Source organism: Nycticebus coucang, chromosome 18 (assembly GCF_027406575.1).
Source record: "Nycticebus coucang isolate mNycCou1 chromosome 18, mNycCou1.pri, whole genome shotgun sequence".
NCBI lineage: Eukaryota > Metazoa > Chordata > Mammalia > Primates > Lorisidae > Nycticebus > Nycticebus coucang.
Window position 1 is genome coordinate 63740433 of NC_069797.1, and position 21077 is coordinate 63761509.

The following is a 21077-nucleotide window of genomic DNA, read 5'->3' on the forward strand; positions in this document are numbered from 1 at the left end:
TCCGGGGTCAGGGCGCCGCCTGGGGGCTGGTCCGCACGTGTCAGGACCCCACGGTTCCCGCTGAGCTGGAGCCCCGGCCAGAACCCGGGCTCCAACTCGTTCGCCCGGTGCCGGCGCTGAGAAGCGAACCGTGGCCACTGTGACTGGGCCCCCGACCCGAATTCGGGTAACCTTCGGAATCGGCCTTGCAACCTGCCTCCCGAGGCTCCCACGTTTGGGGGCGCGTACGAGGGCGGGGATTTCGGGGACCCCTCGAGGGCGGGTTCTCCCACGCTACGGCGGGATGGGACTGGAGCGGGAGGGGGTGTCGGGCGCCGGGAACCGCTGCCCTTTCCTGTCCTGGTCTGGCGCTACCTGATTTCCGCGCTCCACACCCTCCCCTGCTGTCCTCCCTGCCCTGCTCCGAGCCCAGTTGGACACTAGATGTCAGACGCGGGCCGGGCCAGGGTGCCCGCTGCTTCTCCTCCCCACCCCCCGCGGGAAAGCTGTCACTTTGCTGGGAAGGCTGGGACTCACCCCCTCCCACCCGCTTCCCCTGCAAAGCAGCCTCTCACAAAGGCCTCGGCTGACCTTGCCAGCCGCCTGCCACGCATGCAGTGCCAAGAGAGGAGAGCGCCAAGGCCAAGCCAAGACTAGGAGCCAGCCCCTTTAGCAGCCTGGTGCAAGCCCCCATCCAGGAAATTCTGTAGGTGGTAACAGGTCCAGCTCAGAACAAAGAGTTCTTTCCGATCGGATGCCTGGCCAGACTCATAATGGCCTAGGGATTGGACGGAAATGGGGTTCTTCCCCTGTGAACATAAACCAGCCTCAGCTAAGGGACGCCCCTCCCCACCTGTCCTCCCAGCTCAGAGGTTGGGGAGTCAGGGAGAACTGCTCACGTGGGTCTGCTTAGGCTGTGGGCTTCCCACAGGCAGTGGCGAAGCCAGGCCCTGGTGATCCTGTACTCCCTTGCCCCGAGAACTCTGGAGGGCATGGCTAGACACACAGGGTGTCCGATGCACTGGGCACACTTTCCAATGGGCAAACACCGCTAGGCCCACTGCCTCAGAGTGACCAAGCTTGAGCCCTCCAAGAACAGAAATTTTGTTAGGATATCAAAAGTTGGAGGAAGTCAATGGATATTTAAGTAACAAACAGCTTCCTTAGCGTGCTAACGAACAAAATGCATCTGAAGTGAAGGTGGAACTGAGCCATTTCCCACTGTTAGTACGTTTGAGACTGGAGGAGGATTGGAATTTTAAGTGCTGAGCTCCCTGCTTGCCGTGTGGAGCTTTCAGTGCCTTCCAAAGCCAGAAGAGACTGGTGGGCTGTCAGTGAAAGAGGCTCTTTGGTTCCTCCTTCCCTCAAGGCCTTGCAGCCCTGGCTGTAGCCTCAGGTGGGTAGGGGTGGAGAACTCTGAAGGAGAGACCTGGGCTTTAGCTGTGAAGGCCCGTAGTGCCCTCCACCCATTTAATAACCAGGTAATTCCACCAGACAGTGCTGTCCAGCACCAGGACCCAGAGGGCTTGTCCTAGATGCCAGAATCCCCAACCCAGGAGTGGGGACACTGGGACTCCCTTCCTGGCCCTTCCCTGTTATTGAAACTCCTCCAGCCTCAGAAGCCTGAGAAATGTGCACTCCTGCAGCGTGGTCAAGGTGTGGTCCAGGGCTTCATTTCAGTTGAAATGCTGAACACATTTTAATATGGAAACCTCCCCATTCCCACACTCACAGAGATTCTGTAAGCTTTTTTTTTTTTTTTTTCACACTCACCTCTCCTAGGAATGTTCTTTCCTGGATCATCACTGGGCTCATTCTTTAAAATCTCAAATCATGGCAGCACCCATAGCTCAGTGGGTGGGGCACCAGCCACATGCCGAGGCTAGCGGGTTTGAGCCCAGCTTGGGCCTGCTAAACAACAATGACAACTCCAACCAAAAAATAGCTGGGTGTTGTGGCAGATGCCTGTAGTACCAGCTACTTGGGACAGAGTTTGGTATCGCTGTGAGCTGTGACTCCACAGCAATCTACTGAGGGCGACATAGTGAGACTCCATCTCAAAATAAATAAATAAACAAAAAATAAAATCTCAAATCAAACACCACCTCCTGAGAAGGCCTTTCCTGATGGTTAGGGGTAGGAGCTCTCCTGGACTCAGGATACTAGTAACAGCTGTAGGAAACCAGGCCAGGAGAACGTCCTGGTCTCTGACCAAAAGCATTTAAGGTGCAGGAAGTACCAAGACAGTGAGCAGAACATATCTTGTAAACAGAGACTGCAGACAAGACCTCAGATGCACCTAGTGCCTAGCTAGTCACTTCCCTTGCTAGAGTTACCAGATCCAGAAAGAAAAGAAGAAAACCAAATAGGATTACCAGTTAAAATCAAATTCAGTCATTTTTTAGCATGAATATGTCCCTAATTATTACATGCAACAACTAAAGTTTTATCCTCAAGTGTAACTATGCATCCCATGTTTTGTCTGGCATTCCCACCTTTAGTGTGTTGAGGACAGGAAAGGGCCTCTGGAAGTTCTGGCTCCTGGGAGCAAAAGCCACCCCCAGCAGGTGGAAACAGTCACTGAATCAGATGGTCACACAGTTAACTCTCATTCAGCATGTACTTTAGGCAAAGGCCTTAACCTCATGCTGCAGAGGGTCAGAAAGCCATAAGAGATGGAGTCCGCAGTAACAGAGGGAATAGCCTGAAAAAGGGTAAAAAATGTTTTCTATCTCTTTAAAATTTCCTCGCTCTTTTTTTTATTATTATTACTAAATCGTAGCTGTGTACATTAATGCGATCATGGAGTACAATGTGCTGGATTTAGGTATAATTTGAAATATTTTCATCAGACAGGTTAACATAGCCTTCACTGCATTTTCTTAGTTATTGTGTTAAAACATTTGTATTCTACATTTAGTGAATTTCACATGTGCCCTTGTAAGATGCACTGTAGGTGTGGTCCCACCAAATACCCTCCCTCCACCCATCCTCCCTCCTCCCCTCCCTATCCCCTTTCCCCATATACTTGGGCTATAATTGGGAAAGCTATAACTTGGTCCTCACTCTTTTCTTTTCTTTTTGGCAGGGCCATGTTTGAACCCACCACCTCTAGTATATGGGGCCAGTGCCCTACTCCTTTGAGCCATAGGTGCCGCCCAATCCTCACTCTGCAAGAATAAAACCTGTATCCTGCCCAAGGCTAGTGGTCAAGAGCAAAAGGTGAGTGTCCTTTGTTCTTTGTTCCACCGAAGGTGTCTCAACAACTGGGCAGAAGTCACTAGATTATCTGAGCAGGAGATGGGATCAATCTGAACTATAAACTGTAATTAAACAATAGCCTGAAGCTGAAACCCTTCCCATTAAAAGCTTTGTATTTCTCAAAAAAAAAAAAAAAAAAAAAGCTTTGTATTTCTGCTTATAAATAGGAAAATGGTACTGTAAGATGGGAGTTTGACATTCTCCTCATTTGCCAGCAAATTAATAAACCTCCCTTCCCTTCTCCTTAAACCACTTGTTCTCATTCTTCTGATGCAGCTTGGGGTCAAGTGCTGAGCTTTCAGCAGTAGAATTTGTCATCCCTGGCCCATCCACAACCAGGTAGAATGGCATCCCACTCTGGAAGAGACAGGGAGCAGCCCTGGTTCAAACTGAGGGTCTTTGCTGGTAGGATCAATGTCTTTTCAGAGTAAGAAAGTAAAGGACCACCCAGTAGCTGCTGGAGCCTGTTTACCTCTGGGGAACTCCCATCTCTTCTCACCCCCTGAAATAGATGCAGCTCCCTGCAACCTGACCTGAGTTGAGGAAAAGGAAATGGATTTGGAAAATGTCTGGACACCATGGCCACTTGTCTGAGTAAGTTCCCAAGGATGCATGCCAAGACTCTTGATTCTACCCATTGCAGGTAGGTTTTCAGACCTTCCTATTGGATTTGTTTGGAAGCACCATTTGGGATAGAAGGCATGAGATTGAGAGGAACTATGGAAGCTGATTTGGTTTTGGAGGCCCTGTGCACATCTCAGGGAACCTAGAGGGATTGGGAAATGTTGGTTCTCACTTGAGAGAGTTTGGCTTTAATATTTCCTCTTCAGATTAGGAGATTTTGGTTCTCGTTTGTGAATTTGATTCTCATTTGGATAGTTCCCATTTGGTAGCCCTAGCCATTTTGTTTTGGGGATTCCCTGATTTCTGTGTTTGTTATTTTGAGTTTGGTTGCAACATAGGGGAACTCTATCCGAAAGCCCCATGAAGAGAATCTTAATGGTCAACTTATAGCTATAAGTCTGCGTCTAAAAGAGAATGGTGTTATTATAATCCACCATACGTGCTGGAGAGTGGGAAGTGGCTATTGGATGACACATTATTATTATGGTATCTTACAAATGGAATTATTTTGTTGCAGGTCAGGTAAATGAGATACTATCCTATTGAACAATTTTTCATGCAACAGCATAATAAAGAGGCCGAAAGGTGATAAAATTGGGGAGGAATTAACCAGTTTGGATATCATGAACCCACTTCCTCACCACCAGCTTCCCAGAGAAATCCCTGCTGGCTTGGCTGTGCCTGAAATGGGGACTGGGGGCAGAGAGGGAGTGCCCACTGCCCAACTATGTCTCCCCTAGATGCTCACACAACAGGGCAGAGAGACATCCACAGCCATCAGGCTTCCCAGGGTGGCCACAACACCCCCCACAGCTAGGGCCATTCATAGGAAGACACTGCAGGCTCAGCTGCACTCAAGCTTGTGCTGATGGGGCCCCTGCTGGAGCCCTGCAGCCAGCCTAGGAAATGGCCCCCACAAGTCCAGGTCCAGGGCAACTGCACCTCCCAATGCCGCTGCTGCATCTCACCAAAGGAGAGGGGCCCCAACAGAGCAAGATGCAAACTAATTCTTCAGTCCCATGCCTACTAAGTTATGACTCAGGTTGGGAATGGTCTCTCCTCCTAAGACCTGGTAGGGAACTCAGTTTGTTCAGAGGACACCTGTAGGTGGAGCAAGGCAATTTATGTACAATTGATGTGCTTTTTATAAAAAAGAAGGACATTGGAAAGAGCACTGCACAAAATTTCAAAGAGCTGAAGGTAAAAAGAAACTCCAAAAGAGTCATTTCTTTTTTCAAGTCTAGGATACAGACAATGAAGGAGGGGCCCTGCTTCACGAGTAGCTCCAACCCAAATATCTCTACAGAAGCCCTGGGTGTAATCGATGGTGGGGATTCAATTGATGTCAAGCAACATGGGCAGAAGTCGTCCAGGCACCCTCTCCACACTTTTTTGCCACTGCTCACCCCTGGCACCAGCCATGCATGGTGCTCCACAAGCTGGGCAGGGGAAGGAACAAGGCTGCAGTGAAGCCAGAAGTGGTGGAAGCTGGCCTCTGTGGCACTTCCTGCTCCTGCTGAACACAGAGCAAGGTCTGGTGTAGCACACAGGAGGCTGCCCTCGCAGAGCAGTTCACTTTTCAGTTCACTCATTGCAGCATTTGCAAAAAGAAAGCTACTAAATCAAAGAGAAGGAGCCTTGGAAGCATGGTTAGAGGTCCTGGAGGCTGTCTGTTCCAGCAGGATGGATCTGTCCTATCAGCCACCACCAGAGCTGGATTGGAATCTTTTCACTGATGGGAGCAGCTTTATGGAAGTTAGCCAGAGGAAAAAGATGCCTTTTCTGGCTGGGTAGAGGCTTGTCCTTTGTAAATGGAGAAAGTGAAGTTACCAGAAGCCTTCTGAAAGAACTCGCTCTAAGATGGGCTCGTACCAGGAGCAGGAACAGTCCTCAGAAGACAACAGGAAAATGGGTGTCAGCAGGGAAAAAGCCCAGCAGACAGGCAGCTGCAGGCATTACCACATTGGCTGCTCCATGGCGTTGTCCACTGGGACTCTGCTTCCTGCCATCTGCACCTGGATCCGCTGCACAGCATCCCATGGTTGTTCATGAGCTTCTTGGAGTAGACCCCCCTCCTTGGGAACCTTGGGAACGTTTCTCCAAGGAGCTGGACATGGTTAACTCAATGATCCTGCAGGTCATCAATATTTTCCTAGGCTCCCTTCCTCCATACAGAGTGATAACAGACCCTCTTTTATATGGGAGGTAATCCAGCAAGTAAGCAAATCCTTGTATCTAGAATCAAAATTGTATGCATCTGGGAATTAATGCAGAAAACCCACCTAAACTGGGATAAGTTGTTTTCACTTGCCCTTCTCCAGATAAAGGTAACCCTGGAAGTGGGCTGAAGTTAAGCCCCTCACAAATAGCTTATGGGAGACCCTTCCTAGCACCCTGAGGATGGAGAGACAACTCCTTAGTAAGGATTTCCTGGGCTATCGCCTATTCTGTTGATTTGTCTTGTGGGTTTGTCACCCTAGACTTTATTTGGTATAAGTATTTCTGTATATGATTTCTGAATTTGTACAAGCCAGCCTCTCTGATCATTTACTAGGTACAACCAATAGTTTTGTACTCAGAAGTCCCACATCTCTTTCTTACTCAGACCTGTATTTTCACAACGGCATAAATAAGCCATATTCCATCAAACATCACCGCAATTCAGCAGAAGTAGCTCAATGACTATGTTGCCCCTCCTCCCATATGTATAGAAAGGTAAAATTAACAGTCGGGCATATGTAACAGAGAGAACAGCCTGAAAGGGGGTCAAAAATGTTTTCTCTATCTTTAAACCCCCCTCACCCTTTTTCAGAACTAAAACCTGCCTCCCTTCCTCAGGCTAGTGGTCAAGAGCAGAAGTTTAGTATCCTTTGTTCTTTGTTCCATAGAAGGTGGCTCAACATCTGGGCAGAAGTCACTAGATTATCTGATCAGGAGATGGGATCAATCTGAACTATAAACTGTAGTTAACAATCCCGTGAAGCTGAAACCCATCCTTTTAAAAGCTCTGTATTTCTGCTTATAAATAGGAAAACGGTACTTTAAGATGGGAGTCTGACATTCTCCTCATTTGCCAGCAAATTAATAAACCTCCCTTCCCTTCTCTCAAACCACTTCTCATTCTGATGCAGCCTTGGGGACAAGTGCCAAGCTTTGGGAACACATATATGTTTCTATATGTAGGTTGTTCATTTATCTTTTAATTTTCTGTCTTCCCCACTTGATGTAAGTTACATGAAAGCAGAAGCCCGTGTGTCATTTCTACCCTGTTTCCGCGAAAATAAGACATCCTCTGAAAATAAGACCTACTTACAGGAAAGATAAGGCGTCCCCTGAAAATAAGACCTAGCGCATCTTTGGGAGCACACCTTTTTCGGGGAAACAGGGTATTACTGTCTTTCCAGGTCTATAACAATGTCTGGCACATAGTAGGTGGCTATAAACTTTTGTCGAAAAGAAGGAAAAAATGAAGAAATGAAAGACGGGAGGGAAGGGGAAGAAGAAAAGAAAATGGACTTCCTCCTGATCCCTTTCCCCCAGCCCCGGAAGGCTGTCTGCACAGGGATGGACTCAGTGAGAAAGCCCACTGCATTAGCTGCCTCCAACCTCACCTCAGGTACCCAGGGATGTGGCTCCACCTCCTGGTCTCAGCCCTGCTTGTTAACCCTCCAGCCTGCCCGTCCTGACTCACCGCTGCTCCATCTATCTTGCCTGTTATTTTGCTCTGTAGAGTAACTGTGGTACTCTTGTTTGTCTAGGACTCAGTGGTTCTCAACCTGTGGGTCATGACCCCTTTGGGGGTCAAACAACCCTTTCACAGGGGTTGCCTAAATACATCCTACATATCATATATTTACATTATAATTCATAACTAGCAAAATTACAGTTATGGAGCAGGACTGGCCCCATATACCAAGGGTGGCAGGTTCAAACCCGGCCCTGGCCAAACTGCAACAAAAAATAGCTGGGTGTTGTGGCGGGCGCCTGTAGTCCCAGCTACTTGGGAGGCGGAGGCAAGAGAATCACCTAAGCCCAGGAGTTGGAAGTTGCTATGACCTGTGACGCCACGGCACTCTACCAAGAGCAATAAAGTGAGACTCTGTCTCTATGAAAAACAAAGGTTAAGGACCCGCGGCCCACTCTCTGGAGCAGGCGGATGGCACAAAGCAAGTCGGTGGATCTGTCAAGAACTCAGCCAGCCAGGAGAGGAAGGGGAGGGGCTGAGTGTGAGAAGCGGGCCCAGGAACCATGTCTACTCTGGAATCCTTTAACCCGAAGAGTTACAAGTTGGACAAGAGCTTCCGGCTAACCAGATTCACCGAGCTGAAGAGCACAGGCTGCAAGGTGCCCCAGGATGTCCTGCAGAAATTGCTGGAACCCTTGCAGGAGAACCACTTCCAAGAAGATGAGCAGTTTCTGAGAGGCATTATGCCAAGGCTTGGCATTGGAATGGATACTTGCGTCATTTCCTTTGAGGCATGGTTGTCTTTCCTTGGTGCAGACCACAGATTACATTTATCCTATGGTAGACGACCCCTACGTGATGGGTAGAATAGCATGTGCCAAAATCCTCAGTGCAATGGGGGTCACAGAATGTGACAATATGCTGATGCTCCTCGGAGTCAGTAATAAAATGACCAACAGGGAAAGGGATAAAGCGATGCCCCTGATTGTACAGGGTTTTAAAGATGCAGCAGAGGACGCAGGAGCATCTGTAGCAGGTGGCCAAACAGTACTAAACCCTGGATTGTCTTGGGAGGAGTTCCAACAACTGTCTGCCAGCCAAATGAATTTATCATGCCAGGTAACGCAGTGCCCGGGGATGTGCTGGTGCTGTCGAAACCCCAGGTCGCCGTGGCCATGCACCAGTGGCTGGATATTCCAGAAAAATGGAATAAAATTAAACTAGTGGTCACCCAAGAAGATGTCGAGTTGGCATACCAAGGAGCAAGGATGAACATGGCAAGACTCAACGGACAGCTGCAGGACTCAAGCACATGTTCAGTGCCCATGCAGCCACCGACATCACGGGCTTTGGGATTTGGGGGCCACGCACAGAACCTGGCCAAGCAGCAGAGGAATGAGGTGTCCTTTGTGATCCACAACCTTCCCGTGCTGGCCAAGATGGCTGCGGTGAGCAAGGCCTGTAGAAACATGTTCGGCCTCAAGCACAGGACCTGCCCGGAGACATCTGGAGGCCTTCTGATCTGTTTACCACAAAAGCAAGCAGCTCAGTTCTCTGCAGAGATAAAGTCCCCTAACTACGGTGAAGGTCACCAAGCATGGATTATTGGGATTGTAGAGAAGGGAAACTGCACAGCCAGGATCATAGACAAACCCTGGATCATCGAAGTCCCACCATAAGTGGCCACTCAAAAGGTGAATCCCACCCCTGGTGCCACCTGTTAATCTAGACAGAAATAGCTGTTTGGTTTTGTTTTTAAATAGATCTATTTCCTTTATCATCACTTCAATTAAAGACCATAAACGACAAAATCTCATTGTGTCTCCACATCCGGTGACCTTAGGTTGATTTGTGAGTGGATACAATTAAAATAAAATAAAATCCATTGCCTTTTTTCCTGTTACATTAACTGAAGATGCACCTCATCTTGAGGCAGCTCCTGAGTTGAGAATTATATCATTATCCAATACTGTTGATTCATTTTGAATCTTTAGACACTTATCTCTTGCTGCATAGGCTCTTTTCAACTTTTTTTTTTTTTTTTGCAGTTTTGGTCGGGGCCGGGCTTGCACCTGCCACCCCTGGTATATGGGGCCAGCTACTCCTTGAGCCACAGGCGTTGCCCCTGCATAGGCTCTTTTCAAAGGTGCTTTCACATAGCACAGACATTACCAATAGTAGTGTCAAATAGCGGTCATGTCTTTTCATTTTATGTGCATTTATCATGTAAGTCTGATCTTTTTTTAAGTGTCTTGAATGGTATTCTGGAAAGACAGCATTGGTAAGTGTCACAGGACGGTCTCCCAGGAGTAGGAGGGCTGCATGATTCCTTTGAGTCTTTGATTTGTAAAGCCTAGTCTTGTCATTCAAGGGCAGCATCTTGGACCCAGGACATCCTGTAGTAGTACGTTCAGTCCCACAAGGCAAATGCTTCACTCTGCATGGAAAGCACTTTGAAGACTAAAAAGAAATTTTTTTTTTGTAGTCTTCCTGATATTTACAGTAATACTATTAACTGTTTTCCTTGATAGCAAAAAAAGGATACTTTTTGCAATGTAATTAGATGTTCTATAGTGCAGCAAGGAATTGCCGTCCGAAAGGGGGCTCATGTGAAATATTCATTTACAATTCAATTTATCATTAACTACACAAATAATTTTTTTTTTTTTTTTTTGTAGAGACAGAGTCTCACTTTATGGCCCTTGGTAGAGTGCCATGGCATCACACAGCTCACAGCAACCTCCAACTCCTGGGCTTAAGCGATTCTCTTGCCTCAGCCTCCCGACTAGCTGGGACTACAGGCACCTGCCACAATGCCCAGCTATTTTTTGGTTGCAGTTCAGCCGGGGCCGGGTTTGAACCCGCCACCCTCGGTATATGGGGCCGGCGCCTTACCAACTGAGCCACAGGCGCTGCCCTACTACACAAATAATTTTTAAATATAATCAATAATAAAGACTGTTCTGTGGATGGTAGTATTAAATACATTTTATATTTTGTAGAGTGATTTCAGGCCTTTCGTTCTCTCAAAATCAGTGGCTATTTAGCCTAATTCTTAGCATTATTTTGTCTTCCGCGCCAGTTACTTTTTCCGTGCATGCTTTTTGTGATCTGTGTTAAAAATCTGCGTTGCCAACATTGCAGCTTGAACTTAAACTTGTTATTCAAATAAATATTTAATTTAAAAAAAAAAGAAAAAGGAAGGTTAAAAAAAATTTTTTTTAATTACAGTTACTAAGTAGCAATGAAAATAATGTTATGGTTGGGGGTCACCACAACCTGAGGAACTGTGTTAAAGGGTCGCGGCCTTAGGAAGGTTGAGAACCACTGGTCTAAGTCTTGTTTTCCCAGGCCTCCAGGTCTTGTTTCCTGTGACCTCCACCCACCTGAGAGACCCACCGGGACCTCGCCCAGCCCTGACCTTGCCCCAGTGGTTCAGCTGAGCCAATTCCTGTAGCACAAGGAACAAAAGACATCCCCTGCCCCACCCAACCACTGGCCTGAGGCAGAGATGTAGGTTTTAGTTCCCTAAAAGAGGAGGGACGTTTTAAAGAGGCAGAAAATATTTTTCCCGTTTTTTGAAGCCATTTTCTCTGTCATATATTCCCCACTCTCACTTTTATGCTTCTAACCCTATGGGGGGGGCTACTCCGCGCCATGCGCAAACTCTGTGACACGCATATACACGTGCATGTGTACACAGGACAGAAGCCTGATTTCACGTGTTATGAAACACAGGTGCTACATTACAACATAACAAGAGGTGTGGAAAAAAAAAAAGCAGAAGGGGCAGGCCCTTGCTGAGGGTGCTAGGGAAGGTTCTGAGGAGGGAGAGGCAGGTGCAGGCCAGGGGATGCTGAGGGAGGTAATTCCAGGGAGGACGAGGAGGGGCAAAGGCACGCAGCATCTCCATTCTGCCCCGCCTGCTTTCCCCCCCATCCCGCCCCTTCAGAGGAGGAATTGGCTGAGTGTGCAGAGATAAGCCAGCAGGGATGTAAACAGGTCATTAGAGAGGGCAGAGGTTGTAGAAGTGAGGTGTACAGCAGGCCCCACTGGTGGCCCTTGGCATGTCTAAGAAGAACCCATACGCCCTACATCTGTAGTTGAGCCTGACCATGTCCACCATGTGCCAGAGAATCTGGACATCAGGCCGGAGTCCAGAGAGAACAGCTCAGGGAGTCTGCCCTGCAGCTGCTGGCACAGCTGAGCACAGGCACTGGAGGCCCCCATCACACTCCCCTGGCCAGCTGTCCTCTCTAGAAAGGAAATCAGGAAGAGGTTTGTGTCCCAGACATGGCCTTAGCCTCTACCTCCCCACTTCTCCCATGACTCAGTCAGTCGACAAACACTGGAGACCTGCTATGTGAGTGCTGGGGTAGGGTAGAGAGCAAGAAAAACCCAGGCCTTCTATGACAGGGGAACAAGGAAATGAGGGTGACCATATCCTCCACGGGGGGGAAGAGCTGCTGATAATGACAGCCATCTGATCACCTCCACAAACGTGCCATAAACTGCAGGTCTGGGACGGCTGCCCTTTGTTCAAAGCCTGTGACAGCTCCGTGTTTTCATCTTGGCACCTGAGCTTTTCCAACTCTGGCTGTGCACCCTGTGGCTCTCAGCTCCTCATCTCAGGGGTGTGGCGGGGACGTGATGGCTGCTCTGAGCCCTAAGTGCAGGGTGACTCAGCCGTGGGCTAGAGGATGTCCTGACTGGGGACATTGAGCCTGGTGACCCTTCCAAGGTCACAAGACATGAGCACAATTGTCCTGAGGCAGAGGTTTCACCTAACCCTGTTCTTCCCCCTCCCCAACTGCATCCTGTATGTGCCTCTTGAACTTGGCCCTAGCCCCAGCCGCCTGCCTTGAGTGCACCTATCAAGTCAGCTGGTCCTCACTGAGAGCAGATTAGATTTGAAGGGTACCTTGACCTTAGCCCAGAAGCTCCCTTACCCAAGAAACCACAATCTTTTAATCCTTTCCAGTCAGGGGACCTGACTGACCCTAAGAGGTGGCCTGAACCCGGGGAGAATCACCCCCCGGCAGGTCCTCCACTCCAAGCTGACCACAGTCAGTCTCTGGCCCTGTCACCCTCTGTGGGGCAGCCAGTGCTTCCTGCTCTTCCAGGGATGTAGGAGCCATTTCCAGAGCAGGAGCCAGAACCTCCTACTGTCCTTACAGTGACAGGTAGCTCAGGTATTCTGGATGAGATTGGTTTAAGGCCTGGACTCAAAGCTCCAGAGCCCAAAAATGCTTCCCAAGAGCAGGTCCTTAGGTTCCAGGGCCTAAGCCTGTTGAAAGGGAAGGATGATACTTTGGAGGCTTTATTAAGTCATTATCCATCCCAACTCTGGGGTTGCCCTTCATAACATGGGCATAGTGTCAGGTCCAAAAAGACAGGACTTTGAGTGCTCTCATCTGTCTGGAGGACTTTTTCTCCCCTTCCATAGGCCCCTCCTCATCTGATCAGCCCAGGCACCATAGAGCTTATTTTGGCCCAGGGCTTGGTCCTGTCTCATGTCATCATGGGGTCCAGGCCCAGCCGCATCTCCTTGCCTGGGTGGCTGTGCAACAACAAATGCAATTGTCCCACGCCAGTTACCACAGGCTCCCAAGCTCTTCAGTGGCCAATGCTCTGAAGAGCACCACCCCCACAGTGTCTAGGAAGCCAGGTCACCACCAGCCACAGGTGGCACAGATTACTCCACGGGAGGCCGGTCCTCCCCTCTCTGGCAGCTGACTGTCGAACATAGGGGTCTCCCCTAGACACTTCCTCCTCCTATGCAGATCTGTCAACCTGCCCTCCTTACCTCCCTGCTCCTTACCTCCCTGCTCCTAAGTGGGTAGACATGCCATGGCCTCAGCCTAACTCCAGAAGTCCCCTGTCACCTTCCCCTGCCTGACTCTTGCCTGACACCTGCATGAAAGGCCCTCTCAATAGGAGCTTCTGAAAACAGAGCAAACAACTCTACATGAATTAAAACACAAAATGTCATTTTTCTCCCTACGAACACCTCCTCTGACCCATCATAGGTCCAGTGAATGCATTAATTAATTAATTAATTTATTTATTTATTTAGAATCTCACTGTGTCACCCTGGGTGGAGTACAGTGGCATCCTAGCTCACAGCCACATCAAACTCTTGGGCTCAAGAGATCCTCTTGCTTCACTCTCCAGAGGAGCTGGGACTACAGGTACCTGTCACGATGCCCAGCTAGTCTTTCTATTTTTAGTAGAGATGGGGTCTTGCTTTTTGCTCAAGCTGGTCTCGAACTTCTGAGCTCAGGTAATGCACCTGCCTCAGCCTCCCAGAGTGAGCCAGTCCACTCAGCTGTGAATGTGTTTATTGAAAGGTGCTCAGGAAGGGCTGGGGTCCGGGGCTTGCAGCAGAGCTACAGGCCCCCCAGGCCCTCAGCCTTCAGAGGACCTTGCCAGGCCCTGGACTTCTGGAACCAAGGAGCAGACGCCCAAGATGAATTTCCCTCCCAAGCCCTGCTCCCCTTATTTAAAAGCCACCAGGAGGGGGCCTTTCCTCAGCCTGGGGAGGCTGGCCTGATCCTCAGCTTCAAGCTCCCACTGCTTCTCCGACGGCAGCCATCCCTCCCTCTCTTCCCTTCTCTGTGGGTCCCCATGTTTCCCACCCCTGCCAGCCCTGCAGGCTTTGTTTTGTTCCTCTCTGTCTCTCTCTTCCTCTGTTTCCACAGTCTTTTCCCTTTCCCTCTATCTCTGTCCTCTGGTCTGACCTGAAGCTCTCTGGGCTTCCCAGAGGCAGATGACCATCTCCAGCTCTTCAGCGTGTGGGTGGTTGTGTCCAGTTTCCTAGCCCTTCTCTGGGAACAGTTGAGACAATCACACAGCAGAGTAAGTTACAGGCAGGTGCTGGGCTAGCATGGTGGGGCTTTAGGGCCTGATAGGCTCCAAGCTGGGCCCCAGTGGAGTTGGGAGGGGTCCCTGGCATCCAGCTGGAGCCCCAGGAGTTGGAGAGAACTAGCAGTGCCCAGCCTGACAAACCAAGCCTGGCAGACCCTGGACAGCTGGGGCCAGTAGAGACCTGGGTGCCCCTAGTCCCTACCTTGTACAAAGGAGAGGACTAGATTTGGTGGTTCTTACTCAGGCTTTCTGCAAACTTGCCCTTCACATGAACAGTCAGGGCTAGGCCAGAGTAGACAGAAGCCTCGAGCAAGGGAGTAGACAGTGGGTGGCTCACGGGAGAGTGGGGCACTCGTCTTTCATTGCATTTGGACTCCACCTCTTGTGTGACCTTGGTCAACTTACTAACCTCTCTGTGCCTCAGTTTCCTTATCTGTGAAATAGGAATCAAGTGGTATCTAACTCATAGGGTTCTAAGGAAGTTTAATTTAGTTAAAATACAGTTGAACCTTCATGGTTGACCACCTCCCTACACTGACCACCTCCTTAAGTTGACTTTATTTTCATAGACTGGACATGCACCACATGTGCTATCAAGAGTACAGGAGGCCTAGCCCCATATGTTGACCAGTTTGCTGTGGTCCTTTGGATGGTCACCTCACAGAGGTTCATCCCCAGTGCCCACGCAGCACCAGTTAACAGAGGGACAATTAATGGTGAGGAAATGTCAGGAGGTGCCCAGGAATGACAGGCTTGACTTCAGAGAAGGACCCGTTCTCCAGAGCTGCCTTCCGGGCTCCTGGCTGGTGTTTCGATCCTCTTTGGGCCCCTGTGAGAAGCTCTCACCAGTAGCTAGAGTGCTCACACTCCGGGGGTAGTGATTGAGATGGAAAACTTGGTGAGCCTTGGGGTCTCCTGGAAGTTCCTCTGGCAGGGATGCCTACTCCAGAACCATCCTGGAGAGGCGGGGCAGCAAGAGAAAAGAGTCACGGGAGGGGTGAGAAGAGTGCCAGGCGGTGCAACCATACAGCCCCGCAGCAGAGAAACTGCGCCGTCCAGGCTGAACACTCAGCATCTTCAACTCACCACCACCCCACCACCCCCTGACCTGCTTCTGGCATGTTCCCCTCTGAGTAAAAGGCATCTGGTCACCCCCTGACTTCTCCTCCGGCCAGTCCCTGAGTCAGCTGCAGCCCTCAGTCCTGGGGCCGCCTCCTTCTCACTGGCTCTGGGCCTTCTGAGTTTGTTAATCGCTCTTTTTCTGTGGTCAGAGCCATCTGAGAAGTCACTGGGAGAGGTCATGGCCCTGCCCGGCCACAGACCTGCTGCCCTCTGGACGCTCCACGTTTTCTGTGAGGCCTACGCCTGCTTTCCCAGCCTCTCACATCACTCCCAGCTTACATCCCAGTGCTGACCAGTCTTCACATCTTTTTGTTCCCTCTGCTTGAAATGGGAGTCACTGAACAGCTGGCCTGTTCAGCCCCAAGCCCCACTTCCAGGGCTCGACCTAAGTGGCACTCCAGCTGGGCCTGCCCTGCTCCTCCCCAGCACTTCTTTGAGAATTGCTTATTTATATATCTGGAGGCTATTGTGGAGGCAGGACTAGGCCACTCCCGGTCACCATGTCTCTGGGCACAGGGTCCGTGCCTGCTCTTCCGGGGTCTCAGCAGAAACCTATGGAGGAAACAGGGGATGAAGAAAGGGGAGGGAGTATTGCTAATGAAGACCAGGCAAGATTAGGCAATCGGGAAAGGACAGATGTGAGTCAAAGATTACTCACATGTTCCTGGCCTGAGAGGAGAGATGGGTTGTCCCTGTCCACCGCCCCAGCATCCTGAGCCTGGAATGAAAAACTACAGCCCCCTCCCCTGCCTCCTGGGAGCCAGGGGCCTATGGACCCTCAGGCAGAGTGTACTGGAGACCGTCTAACAGTGCTCAGTTGCTAGGCAGCACTGTCCCTGGCATGTCAGCATTTTTATTTAACTTTTTGTTGTATGTTTGGTTTTTTTTTTTTTGCAGTTTTTGGCCACGGCTGGGTTTGAACCCACCACCGCTGGCATATGGGGCCGGCGCCCTACTCCTTGAGCCACAGGCACCACCCATATAACATAAAATTTACAATCTCAACTACTATTGAGCGTATAGTGCAGAGTGTTAAATACTCATCCTCCAGAGCAGCCGTCGGCACCCTCCATCCCTGGGACTCTCTTCACAGAAAAACAGTAACTTCCCATTCTCCACCCCGACTGGCATGTCAACAATCCCCACACACACACCCCACCCTCGCTCATTTGAGATTTCTGATGAGCATGTCAACCATTTTTAGAAAACAGTATCTTGCTTAGAAAGTCTGCACTTGACCTAAAGCCGGGAGAAGAGCTTACAGGAGACATGAAAGTGAAGATGGGATTGCTCGAAAAGACGAGATTGCTGAGGAAATCAAAGGCGAAGACTGAACTTAATAGTTGGCATTTAGAGGAGAAGTCAGACTCACATAAACAAGCTGATAGTTTTTCACATCTGAGGGTTTTTTTATCGACTCCCAGTTTCATTATGAGCCACAGGGGGCGAGGAGGCTGCCAGAGAACCGTGGCTCGCTCTCCTCTCTTCACTGAGCCAAGAGAAAGAATCGCAGTGGATCAGGGTTCCCTCTGCACTAGTGAGAGCAGTGCTGCGGCTTTCCTCCAATGCAGACAGCACAGTTTAAGAGGAATATGAAAATATGAAGCCCATTCACAAGAGGAGGCCAGGGGCATGAGACTCCAGAGGACTCTCCATAGCAGTCACTGCAAGTGATATCTCTCCTGGAAAAAAGAAACATGCTGAGACCTGGTTTCCTCCACTCTTATTGGAGGGTGGTGTTGTCAAAGAGAAAAAAAGATTCTTGTTTTCTCTAGAGAGCAAAGTGGAGAAACAACAGCATAAACAGACGGCAGGCACAATTTAGTATAAGAAAGCAGTTTCTAACAACTACAGCAGCTCAGCCCACAGAGGTAGTAAGTTTCCTGTCCTGGAAAATGTTTAAGCGGCGTGGTGGCTCATGCCCGTAATCCTAGTGCTCTGGGGGGCCAAGGCGGGTGGATTGCTTGAGCTCAAAAGTTGAAGATCAGCATGAGTCAGAGCAAGACCGGATCTCTAATAAAAATAGAAAAATTGAGGAAAGAGAATCGCTTGACCCTAAGATTTGGAGGTTGCTGTGAGCTCTGATGCCATAGTACTCTACCCAGGGTGACACAGTGAGACTCAGTCTCCAAAAAAAAAGGTTTAAATGGAGGTATGATGATGTCAAGATATTATAAACATCACTGACAAGACAGCAGTGGTTCCCAACATTTTTCTCCTTCCAAGCATCCCATTGTTAAGGAATCTCATGTTTTGAAATGTGGTATCTATTAAATAAATCGACCTTATTCAAAGCAATAATTATCCCGTTTTAGTACCCTATTTATGAGTACTATCAATTATCTGGGTTTGAGGTCCGCTGAATAGAGGTGACTCAGCACTGGGGGGTCTAAAAGAGCCTCTAAGCAAAAAAAAAAAGGCTCGGTGCCTGTAGCACAGTGGTTACAGTGCCAACCACATATACTGAGGCTGGCGGGTTCCAACATGGCCCGGAGCAGCTAAACAACAATGACAACTGCAGGGTGGCGCCTGTGGCTCAAAGGAGTAGGGCACTGGCCCCATATGCCAGAGGTGGTGGGTTCAAACCCAGCCCCGGCCAAACAAAAATAAAAAAAGTGCAAAAAAAAAAAAAAAAAACAATGACAACTGCAACAAAAAATAGCCAGGTGTTGTGGCGGCTGCCTGTAGTCCCAGCTACTTGGGAGGCTGAGGCAAGAGAATTAAGAGAATTAAGTCCAAGATTTGAGGTTACTGTGAGGTGTGACGCCACAGCACTCTGCCGAGGACGACATAGTAAGACTGTGTCAAAAAAAAAAAAGCTTCTAAGGAGTGGAGGTTGTGCCACAGCTGGGGCTTGAGGATTAACTTGGGGCTCTACAAGCAGACAGAGGAGGGTCATCACAGCAGAGAAAGACTCAGAGGGAGAAAGAAACATTAGCTCCAAAATAAACTACTGAGTATAGAACGGGAGGGAGGAAGTGGAGGCCGTAGGCAAGAGGGTACAGATTAAAAAGGGATGCTGGTGGGTTTGACAAGGGCCATGCAAAATCTTTGACCAGGAAAACAGCATGAGTGACAAGTAGTCAGTCAAAAAGAAAAAAAAAAAAAACAGATAAAATTCAGCTGCATTAACAGTAAGACCTTCCCCATTAACAAATTACCACCACCCCTTACCCCAGGAAATTCACACAAGTCACAAACTGGGAATGTTATCTGCAATACATTTTTTTTTTTTTTTTTGAGACAGAGTCTCAACTTTATTGCCCTCGGTAGAGTGCCCTGGCATTGTAACTCACAGCAGCCTCAAACTCTTGGGCTCAAGTGATTCTTTTGCCTCAGCCTCCTGAGTAGCTGGGACTACAGGCACCTGCCACAACGCCCGGCTATTTTTTATTTTTATTTTTTTGAGACAGAATCTAGAGTGCTGTCATGTTCCAGCTCATAGGAATCTCAAACTCTTGGGCTCAAGCAATTCTCTTGCCTCTGCCTCCCAAGTAGCTGGGACTACAGACGCCCGCCAGAACACCCAACTATTTTTAGAGAGGAGGTCTAGCTCTGGCTCAGGCTGGTCTCAAACCTGTGAGCTCAGGCAATCCACCCACTTCAGCGTCCCCAGAGCTCTGGGATTACAGGCGTGAGCCACCACACCAGGCCGATATTTGCAATTTACTTATTTATTTATTTAGTTTTTTTTTTGAGACAGTCTCAAGCTGTTGCCCTGTGGCGTCGTAACTCACAGCAACCTCCAACTCTTGGGCTCCAGCGATTCTCTTGCCTCAGTTTTTGTACTTTTAGTAGAGACGGTCTCATTTTTTGCTCAGGCTGGTCTGAAACTTGTGAGCTCAAGCAATCCACCCGTCTCAGCCACCCAGAGGGCTAGGATTACAGTCATGAGCCACCGAGCTGGGCCTGCAATACATTTAAATAACAAAAGATTAATATCCGGAATATATAAAGAACTCTTAAGAATCGGTAAGATCAAAAACACAAACAGGGGCGGCGCCTGTGGCTCAAAGGGGTGGGGCGCCAGTCCCATGTGCCGGAGGTGGTGGGTTCAAACCCAGCCTAGGCCAGAAACTGAAAAAAAAAAAAAAAAAAAACACCAACAAAGGAAACAAACAGGAATATCACAGAAGAGGAAGCACTGATGCCCCGTAAACACCTGGGAACATATTTAACCTCATTAGTAAGAGAGGAAAGAAAATATGCCATATTCCTAAAATTGGCTAAAATTTAAAAATTGGACAATAGTAAGTGTTAGTAAGACATGGAACAATCTGGGAACTCTCGTCCACTGTTGGCAGGAATGCAATCAGTACAACTATTTTAGAAAGCAATCGGATATTTGAATCCCCTTGAACTTTTGCCTGCCTTTGAATATCTGCATGCCCTTGCCCCAGCAATTTTACTGCCAATACGTTTCCCTAGAGCAGTATTTCTCAAACTGTGCTGAAGGACTAATGCTGTATTTTAATTTCCCATCTGTTGGGGAATGTTGCTTTTGTAAGATACTATAAAAGCTACTTAGTAAAAAGTAAAAAAGAAAGCTGCATGGTGGTGCCTGTGGCTCAAAGGAGGAGGGTGACAGCCCCATATACCGGAGCAGTGGGTTCAAACCCAGCCCTGGCCAAAAACTACAAAAAAAAAAAGAAAGCTGCACAACATAAAAGTCATGATATCTTACTAGTAAGAGTCAACAGACAAAATGGCTTTTGTATACCAAGAAGACATGTACAAAATGTTCCTGGTATATTGTTTTTTTTTTTTTTTTTTTTTTGGTTTTTTTGGCCGGGGCTGGGTTTGAACCCACCACCTCCGGCATATGGGACCAGCGCCCTACTCCTTGAGCCACAGGCACCGCCCGGTATATTGTTTTGTAATAGTGAAAAACAAGATGTAATTCATGTCTAGTGACAGAAGATTGGAGAAATAAATTGTGCTACAATCATATGTTGAACTATCACAGAGTTGAGAAAATAAACGAACGACAGCTCTACACAACAATACCAACAAAGTCTTACAGGCATAATTGCGAGAGGAGGAAAAAAGCCTCACAAGATGCTAATATACTTTTTTATTAAAGCTTTACTTAAGGATAATTTACATAAAATTCACCCAGTCTGAGGGTGAATCAGTGAGTCTTGGATTGTGTGGCGAGTTGTGCAACCATCCCCCTGATTCGGTAGATGTCTGTCGTCATGCCTCCTTCCTGCTCCTGGCCCCAGGCAGCCACTAATCTATAGTCTCTATAGATTTGACTTTTCTGGACATTTCATAGAAATAGAATCTTATAATATATAGTTTTTGTATCTGGCTTTTTTCTTGGAGCATAATGTTTTGGGGGTTCATCCATGTTGTAAGCTGTATCAGAACATCATTCCATTGTTTTACTGATTTTTTTTTTTTTTTGAGACAGCCTGACTCTGTTGCCTTGGATAGAGTGCTATGGCATCATAGCTCACAGCAACCTCAAACTCTTGGGCTCAAGTGATCCTCTTACCTCAGCTGTTGAAGTAGTTGGGACTACAGGTGCGTAACA

The 21077-nt window shown here is 48.5% G+C and overlaps 1 long non-coding RNA gene and 1 pseudogene across 1 annotated transcript; both read left to right on the forward strand.

Annotated features, from left to right (window-relative positions):
- Nucleotides 1-26: 26 nt before the first annotated feature.
- Nucleotides 27-21077, forward strand: LOC128569643 (uncharacterized). Its single transcript, XR_008375431.1, has 4 exons — nucleotides 27-166; nucleotides 3068-3201; nucleotides 3752-3834; nucleotides 20955-21077. It is a non-coding gene; the product is annotated as an uncharacterized LOC128569643 (long non-coding RNA).
- Nucleotides 7886-9484, forward strand: LOC128569640 (selenide, water dikinase 1-like; annotated as a pseudogene).